This window comes from Pantherophis guttatus, chromosome 4 (genome assembly GCF_059756535.1).
Source record: "Pantherophis guttatus breed Tessera chromosome 4, ASM5975653v1, whole genome shotgun sequence".
In the NCBI taxonomy this organism is placed as follows: domain Eukaryota; kingdom Metazoa; phylum Chordata; class Lepidosauria; order Squamata; family Colubridae; genus Pantherophis; species Pantherophis guttatus.
This window is the reverse complement of record NC_142066.1, coordinates 97,415,462-97,421,289: the sequence shown is the minus strand read 5'-3', so window position 1 is coordinate 97,421,289 and position 5,828 is coordinate 97,415,462. Positions and strand designations below refer to the sequence as shown.

General features: G+C 43.3%; 1 pseudogene; it reads left to right on the top strand.

Annotated features, from left to right (window-relative positions):
• Nucleotides 1–3,536, top strand: LOC148114249 (SCAN domain-containing protein 3 pseudogene; annotated as a pseudogene).
• Nucleotides 3,537–5,828: the final 2,292 nt, after the last annotated feature.

Below are 5,828 nucleotides of genomic sequence, written 5' to 3'. Positions count from 1 at the left end.
ATGCCTCGCTCTTTCTTGGTCAAGAAGATCAAAGCGGACGCCGCCTTCCAAGCTGGGTCAGGGTCCGTCAGCCCCCCGCCTTACCCGCCGCTGGAAACTTCCTACCCCGGGTGGGCGGGATCCGGGAGAGCCGGGGACCTCGGCCCGAAAGACGGTAAGCAACGGCCGGCGCCTTCAGGACGCTCGTTGCGGGGGCATTGTTGGGAAGGGGGACCGGTAGAAGTGAGATTGCGGGATGGAGGTGGGAGCGGGGTCGTCCGGAAGGTTACGGGCTAGAGAAAGCAGGTCGTGTTGCCTTGGCTGGTGAAAGGAGGGGGGGATTCCCTCTTTTTCTCTTGGCTCGGGAGGAGGAGGAGGAGAGGAGGAGGAGGAGGAGAAGAAGAAAAGGAGAAGAAGAGGAGGAGGAGGAGAGAAGGAGGAGAAAAGGAGAAGAAGAGGAGGAGGAGAGGAGGAGGAGAAGAAGAAGAAAAGGAGAAGAAGAGGAGGAGGAGGAGGAGAAAAGGAGAAGAAGAAAAGGAGAAGAAGAGGAGGAGGAGGAGGAGAAGAGGAGGAGGAGAAGAGGAGAAGAGGAGGAGGAGGAGGGGGGAGGAGGAGAAGGATTGGGTCCCGATTTCTCTTGATGGGGCGGGGGCTTCCAAAAAGAACAAGCTCTCTTTTTTTAATCGTCCGTCGGTGGAAAATCCCTCCAGGACGGGGGTCGTACTAAGCGCTGAGAAAGGTCATTGCGACACTCCCGTCGCCCGCGCGGGATCCTTTGGTGGGGATCAGGATGTTGGTGGGAACTCCCTCAGCCCTTGAAGGACGGGAGAACATCTCAGGCCGGGGACTGGGGGGGTGGGGGGTTTGAAGCTTACGTCGCGTCCGAGCCCCAGGGAGCCTCGGCGGGGGGTGGGGGGGTGGGGTGAGCCGTCGATCTCTCCCCCCACCCCCCACCCTCCGGTGATATCTCTTCGGTACGAATCGGGACAAAGCAAAGAGAAGGGAAGAATAAATCCGAACAGCGCTCGGCACATCGTTCTTTGGTTTTAATTAAAAGGTGCGGAGGGTGGGGAGGTTAACCTTGGAAAGGGTCCCGTTTCAGGAGAAGGCTAGAAAAGAGAGATTACAAGCTTGCCCTGAAAGTGTGCGTTCACACGACACAATGCAGGAGAAGGCCCAAGGAAGCGACGGCCTCCCCCTTAATGGTTGGGAAACACTGATATAGATAGATGCATAGATAGGCAGAAAGAGAGGACAAGCATAGCTCCATTTTTCCCAAGCAGGGTGCCTCCAGCTGTTGCAAAACTACAACTCCCAGCATACCCAGACAGCCTCTGGCCCTCCAGGCATGCTGGAAGTTGTAGTTTGGAAAAAGCTGGAGGCACAATGGTTGGGAAACACTGACATAGATAGATGGGGGGGGGAAATACGAACAGCACACTATAGCAGGTTTTGGTACTCTCCAAGTGTGAGCCATGGCTAGAGGCCCCAAATTATCTCTAACATTATACAGTGAAATTACATATAATTTATATTAATTCTACCAGTGTCCAAACATATAAAGTGCATAAGTGCATTAATAATTCATAACGTGTACCCAGGTGCTAGCTCTTCTCGCTTTTCACTGGTACTTTCTCATTTTTACAGTAGTTGGTGTAGGTGTATATTGTTTTTGCTCAAATTTAACCCACAAATTAGCAAAGATGAGTACGAAACAGATGTCGTCAGAAAGTTTCCTTGGGAAAAAGAAAAGGCCCAGTGAAGAGACAGAAGAAGAGCCTTCAGCATCAAAGAAACATAAAACTTTTAACAGACAATACAATGAGTCCTACTTGAAATATGGATTTATTGGGATAGGTGATTCCCACGCGCCAACCCCGCTCTGCATAGTTTGTGGTGAGTGGCTCTCTAATGAGGCAATGAAACCCTCAAAACTGCTTCGCCACTTGAATGCCAAGCACCCTGGATTAAAAGACAAAACCCTGCAGTATTTTGAAAGAAAAAAAAGGGAACACGAAGGACAGAAGATATTTCTGAGGGCCACCACAGCAATAAAGGAGAATGCTCTGAGAGCATCATATTTGGTGGCTAACCGTATTGCTAAGGCTAAAAAGCCATTCACTATCGGTGAAGAATTGATCTTGCCCTCCACTAAAGACATTTGTCGTGAACTTTTAGGAGAGGCTGCTGTAAAAAAGGTAGCAAATGTGCCTTTGTCGGCTAGCACCGTGACTAGGCGCATTGATGAAATAGCTGAAGACATTGAGACACAATTGTTGGAGAGGATTAATACTTCACCGTGGTACGCACTACAGGTTGATGAATCTACAGATATCGACAACAAGGCAATACTACTTGTTTATGTGCGATATCTTTATCAGGAGGATGTGCATGAGGATTTATTATGTGCACTATCTTTGCCAACCAACACCACAGGAGCAGAACTGTTCAAGTCACTGGATGGTTATATATCAGGACAACTAAAATGGTCCTTTTGTGTCGGCATATGCACAGACGGAGCTGCTGCCATGACCGGACGGCTGTCTGGTTTAACCGCTCGGATTAAGGAGGTTGCACCTGAGTGCGAATCTACACATTGTATCATTCACAGGGAAATGCTGGCAAGCCGAAAAATGTCACCAGAATTTAACAGTGTATTGAATGATGTGGTTAAAGTTATTAACCACATCAAAGCAAACGCCCTTAACTCGCGTCTATTTGAGCAGCTTTGTGAGGAGATGGACACAGAGCACAGATGCCTTCTCTTATACACAGAAATAAGATGGTTATCCAGAGGAAAATCACTATCCAGGGTGTTTGAATTAAGAGAGCCATTGCAAAGATTTCTCTCAGAAAAGAAGTCACCACTGGCAGCACATTTCAGTGACAAGGTATGGCTTGCAAAACTGGCTTACCTGTGTGACATATTTAGCCTGCTCAATGAACTCAATCTGTCCCTTCAGGGGAAAATGACAACTGTTTTCAAGTTGGCTGACAAAGTAGCTGCATTTAAAGCCAAACTGGAGTTGTGGGGACGGCGTGTGAACAGAGGCATTTTGGACATGTTTCAGACTTGAGCGGGGATTTTAGGAGAGACTGAGCCTGAGCATTCATTCTCCCAGTTGGTGCACGATCACCTGTCTTTGCTTTTAGAAGAGTTTGAGCGCTACTTCCCAACCACAAAAGACCCACGAACTGGTAAGGAAACGATCCGCGACCCATTTGTCAACAAACCAGACGAATGTAGCATGTCTGTACAAGAAGAAGATCAACTGCTGGAGATTGCAAATGACGGCGGCCTTAAAACTGTATTTGAGACAACAACTCTGCCGGTGTTCATGGCGGAATATCCTGAGATTGCCACTACAGCTCTTAAGTCCCTTTTGCCTTTTCCAACATCCTATCTGTGTGAAGCGGGGTTTTCTGCAGTGACAGCAACCAAAATAAAACAACGAAATAAACTGGACATAAGCAAGACACTTCGGGTGTCATTGTCTCCTATTACCCCCAGATGGAACCGTCTCGTTGCAGAAAAACAAGCTCAGGGTTCTCATTGATTCACTAGATTCTAGTAACTAGAGCGCTTAGTTAAAGTTTAACTGTTAAAATGTTAAAGCACTTTATATTTATGTAATTGTATTTTATTTTGTAAGGCATGTTTAAATACAATAAAATAAAAGTTGTTTAATCAAAACAATCTGATATATAAACAATCAATGTGTCGTCGCGAACAACGCCCCCCACCCCTGCGCGCGCTCAGCGGGCCACGGTAAAATTATCAAAGGCTGATTGGTCCGCGGCGATAAAAAGGTTGGGGACCACTGCCTTAAAGGAATAATCAAGAGCCTTAAAACTAAAAACTAAGGTTTATAAAGTGTGTCTATTTTCTGACAGTTTTTAATGATGGTTCCCCTCCCCCCCCTTTTTTTTTTGACTGGGACTGAATGATGGGGCTTTAAGAATTGGTTTACAAGTAAGATAGGGAAAGAAAATTATGTTGTATTTTTAGAGAAAGTGATAAGCTATGATATTATATTTTATAGTAGATGAAGAGAAGACAATAAGAAATTAATTTGTGGGATATCATATGAAGGGATTAAAGATTAATATTTTCAATTTGAGGTTTCTAGTAGTACTTAATGGATTTTTCATGATTAAATTTGATGAGGTTTTAAATATTTGTGTATAGATAAAAGATAAGAAATGAAAAGAAGAGTTTAAGAGAAAAAGACAAGGCACTTGTAAAAAGTACAGAGCAAAGTTATAAAATTGATGTATTTGTTTAAATTTATAAAATTTATTATTTAAAATTTGATGATGATGATGATGATGATGATGATGATGATGATGATGATGATATTATCCATTCAGTCATTTCCGACTTTTGGCAATTCTATGGACTAAGTCTCTCCACATTTTCTGATTTTGCATTACTTCTTTGAATTGTTCTATGCTCTAGCTGGTGTCAGCTTTCATGGTGCCCAGCCATCATGTTCTTTGTTGGCCTGTTTCTTTTTACCACTAATTCTTCCATAATTGCTTTCTTCAGTGAATTATTTAAAGTTTATAATATAATATTGTTATTTCTGGTAGTTGTTTATGGACTTTTGCTGATTGAAATTGAAACATGGAGTTTTATCATTTGCCAATAGATAAAAGATAAGATACAAAATGAAGAGAGTTTTGGTTGAAATACGAGAAAATGTGTTAAGCTATTGAAAATGTTTATACTTGTGTTGAGGGAAAAATTACTTTTTTTGTTTTTCTTTTTTTATATATTACCACTTTTTCACTTGCCTTCCTTCCTCCCTCCCTGCCATTCTGCACCTAACAACTTTTCTTGTTTATATTTTTCATAGTTTATATGAATTTTTATCTTTACATTTTTAATTTCAATTAAAAATATTTAATCCTGTGAAGTAATGTTCCACAAACTGATTTCTTACCATTTTCTCTTTGTTTCTTCTCAGGAACAGCTTTATTAGTTTAACATATTCCTTTATAAATCCAAGATAAGAAGACTTACCAAATCACTCTTCTGATTTATTATTTGTATGTTCCCCTTTAAATATTAAGACATCAGTTGATTTCATTTGTAAATAGCTATATTGTATCCATTGTATTAATGGATCTTTTCTCCTGTATTTATAATTATTAGTTCTGTGGAAAGTGTACCCCAGGGGGACAGTACCAGTGACCTCACAGCACCAGAAACCTCAGGAAACAGTGTCAAGAGACTCAAACCATCCCTTCCTCCTTTAAGAACCAAGAAGCACCAGCTGAAAGAAAAACACAGAGCAGCCCTGCTAACAGAGCTGACAATAGAAATATTTAAGTAGAGAGGATGTCCGGCGGTGATGTCAGTGTGCATGGAGCGAGAGAAAAGGGCTCCATTCTTGTAGCCAGGAAGCTCCATTCCCAGCCAGGAAGCCTAATTAGGCACTATTGATCCCGGAGAGATTGATAGAAAAAAGAGGAATCTTCAAGGACCTCGGGGGGAAAAGCAATTGTCCTGAAGGTTCAGGAGAAACCTCTTAATTCTGGTGGGGAAAACAACCAGCCATTTTGGCTGGCCTGAAGCGCTGACAGCCGAGGAGTAGGAAGCGAAAATTGAATCAACAGATTGCAATGGTACGAGAAGAGACTCAGTGAGGTACAGCTGTATTGTGGAATGGGGGAGCAGAGAGATCAAGGCCCCAAAACCAGCAGCAGAAATTCAGATAAATGCAGCGATGAAAAGGAAGAGGAGCGGAAGAAGGAACTTTGACAGGTAGTGACTGCGTGAAAGGTGAGAAAGCGGGTGAAAGGAGGAAGAAAACTCCAACGGATATATTTTGAGGCTTGAGAGA